Below are 18723 nucleotides of genomic sequence, written 5' to 3'. Positions count from 1 at the left end.
TGATACTTGAGAGAAAAGTGGTGGGTGTTCTTGAACTTGAAGGTGTAAAGTGAGGAAGTGAGGGAATAAGGGTAAACTCATGCCTTAAGCATGAGTTCATGGTCAAGAGGGAGTTTACGGCCCAAACTCCCCACGTTTGGCCGTAAACACCTTGTTAAGGTGTTAAAATGTTAAATTGTTACACCTCACTCATAACGATACTTCCTTTTATTTATTCGTTTGACGAAAATAAAAATAAAACACCCAAACGGACTTTTAACCGGCTAAAATTCTCCAAAAATGAATTTAACTATTATTTGTAGTGTTTGACTGTAGAGTTTATACCAGTGAAAATTTCGGGTTGTCACAATAACAACCCAAATGAAAGATGGTGAACCCATCACGGGCCACATGCAGAAAATGCAGAGGTATGTGGACCGTTTGATGAAGCTTAATGTGAACTTCCCAGAGGAGTTAGCAATAGATATCATTTTGTATTCCTTACCATCGTGTTATGATCAATTCCGCATGACATACCACATGAACTGTGACAACCCGGAACTTTTATCCTGTACAATTGATCTTTACCTCCATATTAAATTCGATTTTATCACCATTTTACGCTATTTAAGGGTCCATTTAAGTGTTCTAAGCTTGAGTACAATTGGGAATGAGATTAGGAATGAGCCAACATGTCATTTAGAAGCAAAACCGGGCCATACACCCTCCTAAGAGGTGTGTACGACTGCATACACGGGTGTGCGGCCGCACACCCACCCTCCAGCCGCACTCACCCTTATATATATAAGGGGGCCCCTTCACTCATTCCTTTCCTTTGGCTGCACTCTACTTTCTCTCACTACTTTCTCCCTCTAAAAACTTCATCCAAGAACACTCAAAAGGCCTCAAAAACGTGAACTACTCCATCATTCAGCTTGTTATAGTGGTAACACCCTGAATCTAAGCCTAAAACTCATAGTGTTCTTCGTGTTCTTCATCCTTTGAAGGTGTACGGCCGCACACCTTCATAAGGTGGCCGCACTCACAGTAAACTATCCAAAGTGAGAGTTTTGGTCACAAATGAGGAGTGTACGGTTGCACAAGAACACCTCGAAAACATCTCAAAATGGAGATTTCAGACACAAATGAGGAGTGTACGGCCGCACACTCCTGTGTACGGCTGCACACACCCTCTGTATGGTTGCACACTCCTGTGTACAAACGCATACATGGCCTGGCCGCACACCCTGGCCGCTCACCTGGCCGCACTCACAGAAAAGTCGAGTTTGGTGGCCTTACACTCAAATCTAAAGCATTACACTCATTTGGGGACTTCAATAGGTGTTTGTAACACCTAATTCTAAGTGTTTTCATGTCCCTAAGATGTGTCCATGTGTCTAATAGTGGCTATATACCCTAAGTGTAATCACATATGTGTTATCACAAGTTAATAGGATCCACTCACATACGAAACATCGGTTGACTCTCAACACTCGTAACCAATTGTGCTTTCAGATCCTACGATAAACAGTGAGTGCATACCCCTTCATTTTCCGTGTTTTTAATGTTTCAGGGGGGAATACAAGACAAACTCAAAGTATTTTATTAAGTTCTAAACTTATTAATACAACCCAACAATTTCCATGTTTAATAACTTACTCGGATATTTTATCCCTTTTGTAACCTGTTGAGCATAAGGGAAATTATTATTTTGGAAATCTCACTACATATCTTTCAGAAAGGTTTTTACAACGCAACTTTATATCGACTCTAATAAACCATAACGGGTATAGTTTGGGATAACTCTCTAGGCAGTCTCTACTTAATCAAATTTCATAAATGAATATATATAAACTATGGCAGATTTAGTTTATGTTATATGTTTTCTCAGAAGTATAAAGAACATTTATTCAAGGATAATTACTGTTTTATACTGATTTTTCGCTAGTAAACTAGATTATACAGAATTGTGAGGCGCTACTTCAATACTGTACCCTTAGGTGTATAGTGATAAATCCTTTTAGTATAACCAGAGTCTCCTGGAGGGAGAGCATGAGATTTGTGAATAGATCTATTCAGGACTGACAATCCCACACCTGAACTGCTAGCTACAGTTAGGTGGGCAGGCCTGGGCTGAACAAATGTCATTTAACTTAACGCCTGAAGAACGTTACAAAGGTCTCTCGGTCATATCAAGTATGGTTATACGACTCACAAAATAAGTATAAACAAACTCTGTTTACGGACTCTACTCTTCACTTGTTTTATTTTGATTAATAAAACTACTCTCATGTATATACTGATAGTAATCGTGGGTTTTCAAAACCTACATCTCTACTTCTAGTACGGATAACCTGCCTCTAGTGAAATTATAGGATTTTCCCAAGGTAACACCGGTATTTCTAAAATTGATGGTTTATTTTCTACTAATAGACACTCCTTCAAAAACCGCTTTTCATAAGAAAATATAGGATTTTCTTGAGAAACACTTTTCAAAGGATCAAAGAAACATTCTCTTCCACAGATTAAATGCTTATGAACTCACCAGCTTTATGCTGATATTTCTAAAACTGCTTGTATTCTCAGGGCAACCATAGACATATATTTCTGCCAACTTTTGGAGAAGACAGAGCATTTTTGGAGTCACGTCTTTTACTTTTGCTATATACTGATATGTATAAATCATGTTTCTGAATAATGTAAATATTCATATTATAATGTAATGGTTGTGTTTACTTCACTTACTATGATACAACTGTTGTGATACTATGCACGATGTCGCTCCGCCCCGGGACGTTTCCCCCATCGGTTTCGGGGTGTGACAGATTGGTATCATAGCTTTTGTTTATAGTGAACTAAGTATACCGAACCTTACATGGTACACAACTATAAACATTTAGGGGCCTAAGAGCTCTAAACTAAAAGTATACTTTTAAAATATAAGTATTTTTACAAAGAGTATACAAGTATACCCGAGTGCCAGAATCCGTGTCATGAGGAGAACAAAACAAAAGTATTTTGGATGTTGGACACCGCGGTTAAACCTGGGCAGTTATGTAATCATGTCTAGGGTCAATATATCCTGATCAACTATATTAATTCGAGACATGACCAACATGTGCTTGGGAGTGATTTTGGTGTTGGAGCAGGCCTAAAACTTACCTAGTATCCATTCAGCTTAAAATGCTATAGGAGTATTTTAGTCAGAGCCGAATACATTGCAGGAATTCATTCCTAGTGTTGCTACTTATTCCTTTTAGCGATAACTTAACTGCATTGATAGCTCTTCCTTGCTTATCGCTTAGTAGAACATTCCAACCATCGTAATGAGATATATATTCTTGCTTCATATCTCTTGGTTCGATTCGGAGGACTTACCATCCTCTTCTTCCTGATTCTTTTTAGAACAAGATGCCTCCCCGTAAAAGACCTACCAGAAGTAATGACGACGCTCCACCACCACCACCGCCCCCTCAGTTTGATCCCGTTATGTTCCAAGCAGCTGTTACTGCTGCTGTGGCAGCCGCGATGTCACAGATGAATCCTGGCGGATCTGGTGGTCAGGGAGGTGGTACTCATCCCCAAAATCATGAAGGTGGCCAGTGACACCAGAAGGAGTGTTCCTATAAAGACTTCATGAATGCGAAACCCACATCCTTCGACGGCACTGGAGGTGTTATTGCCCTGACTCGATGGTTTGAAAAGATTGAGTCCATCTTCGAAATCTACTCTTGTTCTGAAGCTAACAAGGTGAAATTCGCCGCTTGCACTTTCGCCAACAAAGCATTGACCTGGTGGAATGGCCGGGTCAAGTCCCTAACCCTGCCAATAGCAAATGCTATGGGTTGGGAGAGCTTGAAAGAGATCATGCTTGCTGAGTACTGCCCACGGGGCAAAATCCAGAAACTGGAGCACGAACTCTGGAACCTAAAGATGAAGGGTTCCGACATTGCCGCCTACACATCTAGGTTTGAAGACCTAGAGATTCTCTCTCCGGGAATGGTCACCCCGGAAAGCAAGAAGGTTGAAAGATACATTTGGGGGTTGACCCAACCGACCAAAGGAAATGTCCTGGCTGCTAGGCCAAACACCTTCGACAGCGCTAAGTGTCTGGCGCAGACCCTCATAGATCATGGAGTCGATCTCGATGAATTGACAGCCACTCCGGAACCGTCTAAAGGGAGTGGTGAGAAAAGAAAATTCTGGAAACAGAAGAAGGGCAAGTCTTCGCAGGAGCCCTCAAACAAACAGCAAACGGTAGTAGTCCACGGTGGTACTACTCCTGCTTCTACTCCTGCTGTGCAAGCACCTACCAGTAAATATGCTGGTACCCTACCTCTATGCAACAAGTGTACTTTTCATCATCACGGACCCTGCCGTGATTTGAATTGCAACAACTGTGGAAGGAAGGGACACACGACCCGATACTGCAGAGCACCAGCCCAACCAACCAATCAAACAGCTGGGGCAGGCGTCGGTCAAGCCTGTTATAATTGTGGAGAGGTTGGGCACTATAAGAGAAACTGCCCCAAGTCAACAACAGCTGGTGGGACAGGGAGAGTACTGACGATGGGCCAAGAGGAAGCGGTCGCTGACCCTAACGTTGTTTCGGGTACGTTCCTCCTCGACAACTCTTATGCATGCATTCTTTTCGACTCTGGTGCTAAAAGAAGTTTTGTTAGTCATGCATTCAAGCATTTTCTTAAACATAAATCCCAACCTTTAACCAAAACGTTTACCGTCGAAATGGCTAACGGTGAGAAAGAGAGCACTAATGACATATTCATGGGTTGTACCCCTACTCTGAACGACCATTCATTTCCCATCGATCTTATGCCAGTCTCTATAAAAAGCTTTGATGTCATCATCGGCATGGATTGGTTGAGCCCCAATCGTGCTGATATCCTTTGTTACGAAAAAGCCATCCGTCTCAATCTTTCCCTGGATGAAACTCTTGTCATTTACGGCGATAAACTCAGTTCAAACTTTCGCATCATTTCGTGCATCAAAGGCCAGAAACTCCTACGGAAGGAGTGTTATGCATTCTTAGCCCACGTCATTAACAAGAAGCAGGAAGTTAAAGACCTCGAGAGCATCCCCGAAGTCTGCAACTTTCCCGATGTTTTTCCAGAAGATCTCTCGGGAATCCCTCCCAAACGACAAGTCGAGTTTCGCATCGACTTAGTCCCCGGAGCTACTCCCGTAGCTAGATCTCCATATCGCCTAGCACCAGCAGAAATGCAGGAGCTATCTAGTCAGCTCAATGAGCTGCTCAGCAAAGGATTCATCAGACCGAGTTCCTCACCCTGGGGAGCCCCGATCTTGTTCGTGAAAAAGAAGGATGGATCCTTTCGAATGTGTATCGATTATAGGTAGCTGAACAAGCTCACTGTCAAAAACCGTTACCCTCTTCCTCGAATCGATGATCTCTTCGACCAACTCCAAAGAGCCAACTACTTCTCGAAAATAGATTTCAGATCAGGGTACCATCAGCTACGAGTCCATGAGGGTGATGTTCCTAAAACATCATTTCAGACTCGATATGGTCACTAGGAGTTCGTAGTTATGCCCTTTGGTCTAACTAACGCACCGACAGTGTTCATGGACCTGATGAACCGGGTGTGCCGTCCTTTCCTGGACAAGTTCCTCATCGTATTCATCGACGATATACTTGGCTATTCCCGAAGTGAGGAAGATCATCGAGAGCACTTAAGATCGGTGCTGGAAACATTAAGGACGGAGAAGTTGTACGCGAAATTCTCCAAGTGCGAATTCTGGATTCGAAAAGTAACCTTCCTAGGTCACGTGGTAAGCGAGGAAGGCATACACGTGGACCCCTCCAAAATCAAAGCGATAGAGAATTGGTCAGCACCGAAGACGCCCACAGAAATCCATCAATTCTTGGGTCTCGCTGGCTACTATCGCAGATTCATCCAGAATTTCTCCCGAATTGCCAAACCCTTAAACACTCTGACTCAGAAAGGCGTACCCTTTTGTTGGAGTGAAAAGCGAGACACTGCGTTCCAAACATTAAAGCAGGCCCTATGCAGCGCACCTATCTTGTCTCTGCCCGAAGGGACGGAGGACTTCGTTGTCTACTGTGATGCATCTAATCAGGGCCTGGGCTGTGTGCTCATGCAACGGGGAAAAGTCATTGCTTATGCCTCAAGACAGCTGAAAGCACACGAAGTCAACTACGCGACGCACGACCTAGAATTGGGAGCAGTGGTCTTCGCATTGAAAATATGGAGATATTACCTCTACAGAACCAAGTGCATTATCTTCACTGACCATAAAAGCCTGCAACATATTTTCGACCAGAAGGAACTGAACATGAGAGAACGGCGATGGGTTGAGCTGCTCAGCGATTACGAGTGCGAAATCTGCTACCATCTCGGCAAGGCCAATGTGGTGGCAGATGCCCTCAGCCGGAAGGAGTATTCAGGTCGTAGAGTGAAGGCACTGACCGTGACTATCCATTCTCACTTATCCGCGCAAATCAGAGAGGCTCAGCTGGAAGCCCTAAAACCAGAGAACGTCGCGGATGAGGCCTTAAGAGGAATGGAAAAGAACCTAGAAATCAAGGAAAACGGAGTCTATTATTTCATGGACCGGATCTGGACCCCAAAGTTCGGTGGTTACAGAGAGGTTGTAATGAATGAAGCTCACAAGACCAGATACTCCATTCACCCAGGTTCGGACAAGATGTACCTCGATCTCAAGAAGTTATATTGGTGGCCAAACATGAAAGCGGAAATCGCTACATTCGTGGGCAAGTGTCTGACTTGCGCCAAAGTGAATATCGAATATCAGAAACCCTCAGGTCTACTCCAATAGCCGGAAATTCCCGAATGGAAGTGGGAAAGGATTACTATGGATTTCATCACCAAATTACCCAAATCTCCGAGTGGGCACGATGCCATCTGGGTGATAGTCGACCGTCTGACTAAATCCGCTCACTTCCTGCCAATCAAAGAAACCTTCAAAATGGAGAGACTGACACGAATCTACATCCAAGAGATAGTCTGACTGCATGGTGTACCTGTTTCCATTATCTCCGATCGAGATAGCAGGTTCACTTCAAGATTCTGGCAATCCCTACAGAAGGCTCTTGGAAGTAAGCTGGACATGAGTACAGCTTATCATCCTCAAACAGATAGGCAGAGTGAGAGAACCATCCAAACCTTGGAATACATATTGAGAGCATGTGTCATCGATTTCGGTAAGCCGTGGGACATTCATTTACCCTTGGTTGAGTTCTCCTATAACAATAGCTACCATACCAGCATCAAGGATACGCCCTTTGAAGCCCTCTATGGCCGCAAGTGCAAATCCCCTCTGTGCTGGGCTGAGGTGGGTGACACGCAACTAGTCAAGGGACAAGTCCCTGACAGCACTCTCACTGGTCCAGAAATCATCCGCGAAACCACCGAAAAGATCGTACAAATCCGAGAACGACTTAAGGCCTCTCGAGATAGACAAAAGAGCTACGCCGATAAACGACGAAAACCCTTGGAATTCCAGGTTGGAGGCCGTGTCCTGCTAAAAGTCTTGCCCTGGAAAGGCATGATACGCTTCGGAAAGCGTGGAAATCTAAATCCAAGATACATAGGACCTTTCGAAATCCTTGCTAGGATCGGTCCATAGCCTACAAACTTCGTTTACCGCAATAACTTAGCAACATTCATCCTGTCTTCCACGTCTCGAACATTAAAAAGTGCTTATCCGACGAGACTCTTACTATTCCTCTCGATGAGATTGAAATCAACGAGAATCTAAACTTTGTGGAAGAACCAATCGAAATCATGGATAGAGAGATCAAACAAACGAAACAAAGTCGCATTCCGATAGTGAAGGTTCGCTGGAATGCCAAGCGGGGACCTGAATTCACTTGGGAGCGCGAAGATCAGATGAAACAGAAGTATCCACATCTATTTCCCTAGTTCATGATTTGTATTCTATATTCGAATTTCAGGACGAAATTCCCTCTAACGGGGGGATGATGTGACAACCCGGACCTTTTATCCTGTACAATTGATCTTTACATCCATATTAAATTCGATTTTATCAGCATTTTACGCTATTTAAGGGTCCGTTTAAGTGTTCTAAGCTTGAGTACAGTTGGGAATGAGATTAGGAATGAGTCAACATTTCATTTAGAAGCAAAACCGGGCAATACACCCTCCTAAGAGGTGTGTACGGCCGCACACACGGGTGTACGGCCGCACACCTACCCTCCAGCCGCACTCACCCTTATATATATATATATATATATATATATATATATATATATATATATATATATATATATATATATATATATATATATATATATATATATATATATATATATATATATATATATAAGGGGACCCCTTCACTGATTCCTTTCCTTTGGCTGCACTCTACTTTCTCTCACTACTTTCTCTCTCTAAAAACTTCATCCAAGAACACTCAAAAGGCCTCAAAAATGTGAACTACTCCATCATTCAGATTTTTATAGTGGTAAGACCCTGAATCTAAGCCTAAAACTCATAGTGTTGTTCGTGTTCTTCATCCTTTGATGGTGTACGGCCGCACACCTTCATAAGGTGGCCACACTCACAGTAAACTATCCAAAGTGAAGAGTTTTGGTCTTCATTTACTAATAGGACTTGGTATTAGCACAAGAACACCTCGAAAACATCTCAAAATGGAGATTTCGGACACAAATGAGGAGTGTACGGCCGCACACTCCTGTGTACGGCCGCACACACCCTATGTACGGCCGCATACTCCTGTGTGCAACCGCACACATAGCCTGGCCGGACACCCTGGCGGCACACCTGGCCGCACTCATAGAAAAGTCGAGTTTGGTGGCCTTACACTCAAATCTAAAGCATTACACTCATTTGGGGACTTCAATAGGTGTTTGTAACACCTAATTCTAAGTGTTTTAATGTCCCTAAGATGTGTCTATGTGTCTAATATTGGCTATATACCCTAAGTGGAATCACATATGTGTTATCACATGTTAATAGGATCCACTCGCGTACGAAACATCGGTTGACTCTCAACACTCGTAACCAATTGTACTTTCGGATCCTACGATAAACAGTGAGTTCATACCCCTTCATTTTTCATGTTTTTAATGTTTCATGGGGGGAATACAAGCCAAACTCAAAGTATTTTATTAAGTTCTAAACTTATTAATACAACCCAACGATTTCCATGTTTAATAACTTACTCGGATATTTTATCCCTTTTGTAACCTGTTGAGCATAAGGGAAATTATTATTTTGGAAATCTCACTACATATCTTTCAGAAAGGTTTTTACAACGCAGCTTTATATCGACTCTAATAAACTATAACGGGTATAGTTTGGGATAACTCTCTAGGCAGTCTCTACTTAATCAAATTTCATAAATGAATATATATAAACTATGGCATATTTAGTTTATTTTATATGTTTTCACAGAAGTATAAAGAACATTTATTCAAGGATAATTACTGTTTTATACTGATTTCTCGCTAGTAAACTAGATTATACAGAATTGTGAGGCGCTACTTCAATACTGTACCCTTAGGTGTATAGAGATAAATCCTTTTAGTATAACCAGAGTCTCCTGGAGGAAGAGCGTGAGATTTGTGAATAGATCTATTCGGGACTGACAATCCCACACCTGAACTGCTAGCTACAGTTAGGCGGGCACGCCTGAGGTGAACAAATGACATTTAGCTTAACACCTGAAGAACGTTACAAAGGTCTCTCGGTCATATCAAGTATGGTTATACGACTCACAAAATAAGTATAAACAAACTCTGTTTACGGACTCTACTCTTCACTTGTTTTATTTTGATTAATAAAACTACTCTCATGTATATACTGATAGTAATCGTGGGTTTTCAAAACCTACATCTCTACTTCTAGTACGGATAACCTGCCTCTAGGGAAATTATAGGATTTTCCCAAGGTAACACCGGTATTTCTAAAACTGATGGTTTATTTTCTACTAATAGACACTCCTTCGAAAACCGCTTTTCATAAGAAAATATAGGATTTTCTTTAGAAACACTTTTCAAAGGATCAAAGAAACATTCTCTTCCAAAGTTTAAATGCTTATGAACTCACCAGCTTTATGCTGATATTTCTAAAACTGCTTGTATTCTCAGGGCAACCATAGACAGGTATTTACGCCAACTTTTGGAGAAGACGGAGCATTTTTGGAGTCACGTCTTTTACTTTTGCTATATACTGATATGTATAAATCATGTTTCTGAACAATGTAAATATTTATATTATAATGTAATAGTTGTGTTTACTTCGCTTACTATGATACAACTGTTGTGATACTACGCATGATGTCGCTCCGCCCCGGGACGTTTCCGCCATCGGTTTCGGGGTGTGACATGAACAAGGAAGAAGTCACCTTCAGCAAACTTCAAGGACTCCTAAAGACCGCAGAATCAGGTCTTAAAGGAAAGTCAGTTGTTACCACTCCTACTCCTACTCCAAACTCCGCACCTGTCCTGGCAATCGGGAAAGGTAGAGGGAAGAAGAGGAAGAACCCTTCGAAGGGTACCAAGGGTAAGACTCTATTGCCATGAAAAGGCACACTGGAAGCGGAACTGCCCGAAGTACCAACAAGATTTGAAGGATGGGAAAGAGAAACCCAACCATGCAGGTATTTACACCATATTATCTAATAACTCACCTTATTCTAACTCTTGGGTCCTTGATACCAGTTGTGGTATTCATATTTGTTCTGATTTGCAGGGACTAAGAGGAAGTGAGAATGTGGAGCATGGAAAGATAAACTTGATCATGGAGAATAGGAAAGTTTCACTTGTCACCAAGATTGGAGTTTATACTTTGTTGCTAAGTAGTGGCTTTACTTTAGATTTAAATAAAAGTTGTTATTCGACAGAAATGGAAAGAAATGTTATTTCCTTTCATGCTTCGTACAAACAAGGGTTTACCTTCTGTTTTGATAATGAAATTGCTGGAATAAATGCTTTCTTTAATAATGTGTTTTATTTTAAAGCATTACCTTGTGATGGTGTGTATGAAGTTGTGTCTGTTGTAGATAATTTAGGAAATAATGTATTTTGTATTGATTCTACTAATGATAATAACTTGGATAAAGCATCATTATGGCATTGTCATCTTGGACATGTAAGCAAGAAACGCATAAGCCAACTCCAAAAGGATGGAGTCTTGGATTCATTTGACCTAAAGTCAGATGATACTTGTGAATCATGTTTACTTGGAAAAATGACAAAGTCACCCTTCACAGGTTCTTGTGCTAGGGGTGAAGGTTTGTTGGATCTAGTGCACACAGATATATGTGGACCCTTCAAAACTGCCACAAGGGATGCTAATCATTATTATGTGAAAATTATAGATGATTATAGTAGATATGGATATGTCTACTTAATCAAGCATAAGTCAGAGACTTTTGAAAGGTTTAAAGAGTTTAAACAGGAAGTCGAGAATCAACTGGGCAGGAACATTAAGATGCTTCGATCCAATCGCGGTGGAGAGTATCTTAGTACTGAGTTCCTCGACTATCTTAGGGAATGTGGGGTTGTCTCACAATTGACACCTTCCAGGACACCACAGTTGAATGGTGTAGCTGAGAGGCGTAATTGAACGTTGTTGGACATGGTTTGTTCCATGATGAGTCGAGCTACACTACCAATCTCAATCTGGGGGTATGCCTTAGAGACTGCCGCCCATATCCTTAACCCGGTCCCTACAAAGAAGGTTGCCAAAACACCTCACGAGATGTGGAGTGGAAAAGTTCCTAGTCTAGCCCACATCAAGATTTGGGGTTGCGAAGCTTTCGTGAGACGTGAGACTCACGATAAGCTCGAACCTCGAAATGAGAGGTGTATTTTCATCGGCTACCCACAGAAATCCTTTGGTTACCTTTTCTACAGACCCAGTGAGAATGTGGTCTTTGTAGCAAGAAGGGGTGTCTTTCGAGAGAAAGAGTTCATAAGCCAAGGAAACAGTGGGAGGCAAATTGACCGTGAAGAACTTCAAGAGTCAAGTGGTGAAGGAACCTCAAACCCTAGCAGTCAACTTGAGGAGGAAACTCCTGTTGATTCAATTGACAAGTCTGTACCTCTGAGGCGTTCCACAAGGGTTAGGAAAGCACCTGAGCATTATTATGGTTTCCATATTACTGCGGAAGGTGAGACACTTACCAGTGATGAGTCACCCATAAGTCTGGATGAACCTAACAGCTATGCAGAAGCCATGGCAGGCCCCGAGTCTGCCAAATGAAAAGAGGCAATGGACAGCGAGATACACTCCATGTATGACAACCAGCTTTGGGACTTGGTTGACAATGTACCAGGTCGTAAGACAGTTGGGTGCAAATGGATCTTCAAGAAGAAGACCGACATGGATGGTAATGTACACACTTATAAGGCACGACTGGTTGCAAAGGGCTTTTCTCAAACTCCGAGAGTTGATTATGATGAGACTTTTTCACTTGTTTCCAAGATTAAGTCTATTAGGGTATTGTTAGCCATTGCTGCATTTCATGACTATGAAATATGGTAAATGGATGTCAAAACCGCTTTCCTTAATGGAAAGTTGGCTGAGGATGTTTACATGAATCAGCCAGACGGTTTTGTCAGCACAGAGTACCCTAATAAAGTGTGTAAGCTTGAGAAATCCATTTATGGATTAAAGCAAGCACCTCGGAGATGGAATCTTTGCTTTGATGAGAAAGTCAAAGAGTTTGTCTTTTCGAGGAGTGAAGATGAATCTTGTGTATATGTCAAGGCTAGTGGGAGTATAGTTAGCTTTTTGGTACTGTATGTGGATAGCATACTACTCATAGGAAATGACATCCCAACCTTGCTGGAAGTGAAGTCCTGGCTTTGGGAAGTGTTTCGGTATGAAGGACCTTGGAGAAGCTGCCTATATCCTAGGCATATGGATTTTGAGAGACCGGAGTAAAAGACTAATTGGACTTAGTTAGAGTACTTACATGGATAAGGTGCTGAAGAGGTTCAGAATGCAAGATTCCAAAAAACGAGAGTTACCCATCCAGAGTAACGTCAGATTGAGTAAGACTCAGAGCCCGAGTACCGAGGTTGAGATAGCAGAAATGATTCGAGTACCTTATGCTTCTGCAGTAGGCTCGATCATGTATGCTATGACCTGCACTCATCCTGATGTAACCTTTGCTTTGAGCATGGTTATCAGGTATCAGGGGAACCCTGGTAAGGCTCACTGGACGGCGGTAAATAACATTCTCAAGTACCTGCGGAGGACTAAGGATTGGGTCCTTACCCTTGGTGAGAGTGATGACTTGAGAGTTGTAGGGTATAGTGATGCTAGTTTCCAGACTGATAGGGATAATTTCTGCTCTCAGTCGGGCTGGGTCTTTACCTTAAACGGAGGAGCAATTTCTTGGAAAATTTCCAAGCAGGAGACAGTGGCTGATTCAACTTGCGAATCAGTGTATATAGCGGCATGCGAGGCAGCAAAGGGGGCGATATGGCTCAAAAACATCATTGGAGACCTTGGAGTTGTACCAGCTATAAAGGAGCCCATAGAGATTTTATGTGATAATGAAAGTGTTGTTGCCCTAGCGAAGGAACCAAGGGATCACAGGAGATCCAGACACATTGACATAAAATATCATTTCATCAGGCATCGAGTAGAAGAAGGACTCATCGTGGCAAAGAGGGTATCATCTGATGAGAACCCGGCAGATCCCCTCACGAAGGGACTGGGTAGGGTTAAGTATCTCCAGCACGCAAGGAGCATAGGGCTGAAGGATGATATTAGTTTTAGTAGTTAGATAATTTTTGAAATTTGTAAAGTGTAATTGACATTTGATGATGAATAAATGTTGTGTTTACTTATGAGTAATGTGTTGCTATCTTTTGTCAATCGTTTACTATTATTTCTTTTGCATGTTTTGACTTCGAGAATATTTATGTTGTGTTTTACATATTATTCAAATTATCCACAGTCGGTCATATGTCGGAAGTAGATATGAACTAAGACTGCATGAGTTGGTTGTAAAGGTCAAAGATTTTGGACATGGCCTCAACACTCATGAGTGCTCATAAGTTCTGAGTATTGGATTCAACCCACGCTCGCTGGTATCACTTCATGGAATTTATCTCAAGTGATCGCGAGACGGTAATATCATATAAGTCTTCAAACCTAGAGATATGTCTTGTTGTCTATGAGTTGGTTATACATTGATCATGCGAAAACGCATTGGTAACTCGATGTTATAAAACGTGTGTTTGTGTATGATTTAACAAGTAGTAGAACAAGCATATGAGTCGAAGTTTACCTGTACCTTCTTGGATTAGAAGCGATATCTGGGCCCCTCGATGATTTTCTTTTGACCTATGTACCGGGCCCGGTCAGAAATATGTTAATGTGGTCAATTAATTTCTATGTCAAACAAATCGGAAATCGGGAAACAAACTGCTGGACAAAAGTAAGACATTGTTCCATGTATTTGTCCGGCTGATATCTAGAACAGAGGATTATATGATCACTTATCTGAAATGGCGTATCATCATCTTCTCAGTTCCGAGAGACCTTGGAAAGAGCTACGATTGCTGATCGGTTCCTGAAGTCATACTTGTAGTTATAGTTATTAGACTTATCCAAGTGGGAGACTGTTGGATAAGGTGTCTAAGTCCATAACTATATCTGGTATGTACTTGACCCGACCCAGCATGGTCCATTTGGGTTGCATGGCATCATGCATTTGGATAAATTAAATGAGAGAAATAACACTTGTGGTTTATTAATATATTATAAGTTCTAATGTATTAATAGTATTATTTAATTAGTATTGATCAAAGATTAATTTGGAATTAGTTAAGTGATCAAAAGAAGACTAATTAAATATATGGGTTGATTATGTAAATCATCCATAACTTGTATAGTGGGATAAAAGGCTCCATGGATTATCAAGTTGGGTAAAACCCATAAGATGCTCCATGGATGCTCCATGGGAGTTACAAACCCATGGGTCATGGAAATGAAGAGTCATATCACATTAGGGTTTACATGGTGTAACCCTAGATGTGACACACTATATAAAGGACATCATACTCACCAAAATCGGCTACACACTAAGAACAAGAGAGGGCAAGCCGATTTTTACAAGTGTTATACATTCTATAAAGTTATTCCAAAGCATTAGGTGTTGTGTGAAACATTTGAGGCATCACACTTGGGGTGCTAGGCTCTCAAGGTTTTCAAGGAATCAAACCAACTACAAGGTATGTAATTCTAGCCATCTTTTAGGTTAAAAGTTCCCCATGTATGCTACATAGGATTATGAACCTTGGAAATCATATATTGCATGCATTTTAGACAAACATAGATCCAAGGTTTTCTAGGGTTGCATGTACACTTAGGAATGTTAGAATGCTCAAAACCCATGACCAATAACGAAGAACTCAGGCGCGGATGGATAAATTCTGATGATCACCGCAGGAGAACCAACCCCGGAGTCCCCAGCAACCAGCTGTACGTCTTCGAAATAGTAATTACTTTAAAAATTTTAATTTATATCTATATAAGATTAAAACTTGGGGAGAACATTTAAAAGTAATTATAATAACTCACTCATATGAACAAGAAGCCGAGAACATACCCCAAGTGAGCCCAATACCAAATCCTATGGGCCATCCCTTTACCATCACCTCGCGTAGATAGCATGGCTAGATTTCATCTCCCTGGCAACCCGTACTTCCTTAACCAAGGAGATAGCGGAGGGATCGAGCCAGAGTAAGAAGGAAACCATGAAATTCCTTTGGACGATGACTTTGCCGAACCATTTCCTGAAGAGGCTGACTCGGAACCCGAAGCCGAGAACCTACCCCAAGTGACCCCAATACCAAATCCTATCCCTCAAGTTGATTTCCAAGGTCCAACGCCCATGTGGGTCAGAAGCTTGAATAGGTGGAGCCATGAGTAAGGCCAACCCCTCCCATACAACGATAACCGCAACTTCTACAATCTGGATGGAGGAGATCCTGCAGACAGGGCCCTTCCAATCCCGATACGCCGAGTGGCTCGCAATGTAGAGCTAGGTGTGGCAACCCTTCAACGAACTATGGAACTTGAGGCAGACTAGGATGCCAACACAAACCACATTCATAATCTTGAAGTTCCTCACGGGAGAACTATGAGGGACAATGAAGCTCTGCAGCGAGAGTTAGCTACAACCCGAGCCGAGTTCATAGAGCTCCGAGCCCGCTAGTCAATGTATGAAGGACGCCTGCTTGACGTGGAGCGACAGTTGGCCGAATTAGGGTTTCACTTGAGGAGTACCCGTCGCCAATAGAGGAACACTCTACTCGTTCTTCCTTTCTGGTCTAAGGAATAACTTTCATGTTTATGTTCTGAGTAGCCCTTTCCCGTAAACATCTCCGTCTTCCATATTGCCGAAATTTTCTCTTTGATATTAGGACTTAGACCTATTATTAGGTCCTGAGTTCCGAAATATGTAATCTCAGTTTCAGTTATGATGACAACAATCGTATTTCAGTTAAAGCATGTATCATAGGGTGTGCTCTTACCTTTGACGATCATTCCTTTTCCCCATCAATTTCATATCAATATCCATGCAAAGCTTCAATGTTCTAATCGGCATAGGATGATTGAGCCTCACATCATGCCGATGTCCTTTTCTTCGACAAAGCAATTCGTCTCAATCGTCCCCCTGACGGAGTCCTTACTGGTTTCAGTGATAAGATCGTTCGAACCTTCGTATCATTTCCTGCGTCAAAGCCTAGGAGCATCTACGAAAGGTATGTTATGCATTCCTGGCTCGTGTTGTCGATGGGACACACAAAATTTAAAGACCTCGAGAGCATTTCCGAAGTCCGCAACTTTCCCGATGTCTTCACTAAAGACATTCCAGGGATTTCTCCTGAGCGTCAAGTTGAATCTCGTATCGACTTGATACCCGTAGCTACTCTTATAGCTAACCCTTCATCTCATCTGGAGCCGAAGAAACGGGAGAGTTACTCAGCCAGCCCGACGGGCTGAGCAAACAAGAGTTCTTAAACTTATTTTATGTGAACTTTGTGTGCTCAAATCTTTTCTATCCTTGCTAACACCACATCATGGGGATGTGAGTCGAATCAAAGAGTCAGTTAGCAAAACGCGAACTATCAATGCATAGACAAACATTTAGGATACATCTAGAGGCAACCATTATTGCTCACAAACTCTTGTCTTGACATATAGCAGATCATGCCTCCGAAGAAGCAGAACCAACCACCAGTAAGGCACCAATCCTCCAGATGGACTCAGCTACGTTCCAAGCTACTGTCACAACAGCCGTAGCAGCCATTCTAGCTGTTCTTAATGCCAATAACCTAAATGGGAATGGGAACGACTTCCACGCCTCAAGCTGTAACAACACACCAGGAAATCAACAAGGACTTGTCCAAGAGAACACTCCAACCCCCAAACCTAAGAGCGCCAAACGGAAATTTTGGTCCGAGAGGAAGAACAAGTCGTCTCAGAAACTTGCCAAGAAACGACAACTCGAGATAACTTCTACAACCGCCACATCCGCCCAACCAATGCCAACGCCAGCGCGGCAATATGCTGGAAAACTTCCATATTGCGAGATATGCAACTTCCAGCACGTAGGAAAATGCTGCGAATTTCGATGTGAGAACTGCAACAGGAAAGGACACACCACGCGATACTGCAGGGCACCTGCACAGCCAAACACCTCGATTCCAGGCATACAGATGGGTCAGGTTTGCTACAATTGTGGTGAACCCGGACATTACAAAAAAAATTGTCCAAGGATTAAGGATGGCCAGACAACTTGTTCCGTACAGACCTCAACTCAACACATCACTTCCACTACCAATGCTAGCATAGTTCGAGTGTGCGGTGCATGTGGCGAAACGGGACATTTCGAAAGAGATTGCCCAACAGAAAAGAACAATGAAGAAACAGGAGGAGTCTAACCTCAGGGGATGAGGAAAACATCAATGAAAACCGCGGTGTTTTGGTACGTTTCCGAAAACCCCAATAATTGGTCATAATCGTGATTATTTCCTCGTCCAAATTGAATCACGATGTTCTTATAAGATTTAAAAGCTGTAATGAGTAAATTATAATAACTTAGTGAATACTTTAGGTTCAGTTGTAGTTATACCTAGTTTGTGTACACCAAACAATCATAGGGAAATCTGGTAAGAACCATTTCATGAAAGTTCATAGCTTCAAAACATCAGAACCCTCGTGTTAGTAGTACCTGTTAACTTTGAGTCAAACACAGAAAACACCATAGACATTCACCCAGGGGCATCAATGTTCTAACAAAGCGATCCTTCCAAACCAACTTAACGTGTGATTCTACGACGACATCCTGTTTAGTCCGACTGAGTCTATGTTATACCAAACGCTGTTGTCCTAAATCATGTTATCACAAAACTCTCGTCACTCGTAACAACAAATTAGATGCGAACTTCAAAATTCATCGCTCTTCGAAAAACCCGAAAGTATTCATACGAAGGGTACCACCCACCAGGACATGGACAAAGTAAGAGGGTAATCCGGACAATTGGAAATACGTCGTGGGACACTCAACTACTCTTAGTTGAACCTTCTTGCAACGAACGACGACCTATCCAGCATCAAGGTTGCGTCGTTCGAAGCCCCCTGTGGCCGTAAGTGCAGATCCCCCTCTGTGCTGGGCTGAGGTGGGCGACACACAGCTAGCCAAGGGGCA

Source organism: Lactuca virosa, chromosome 3, assembly GCF_052849685.1.
Source record: "Lactuca virosa cultivar CGN04683 chromosome 3, Lactuca_virosa_CGN04683_v6, whole genome shotgun sequence".
In the NCBI taxonomy this organism is placed as follows: Eukaryota; Viridiplantae; Streptophyta; class Magnoliopsida; order Asterales; family Asteraceae; genus Lactuca; species Lactuca virosa.
This window is presented reverse-complemented; position numbering follows the sequence as displayed.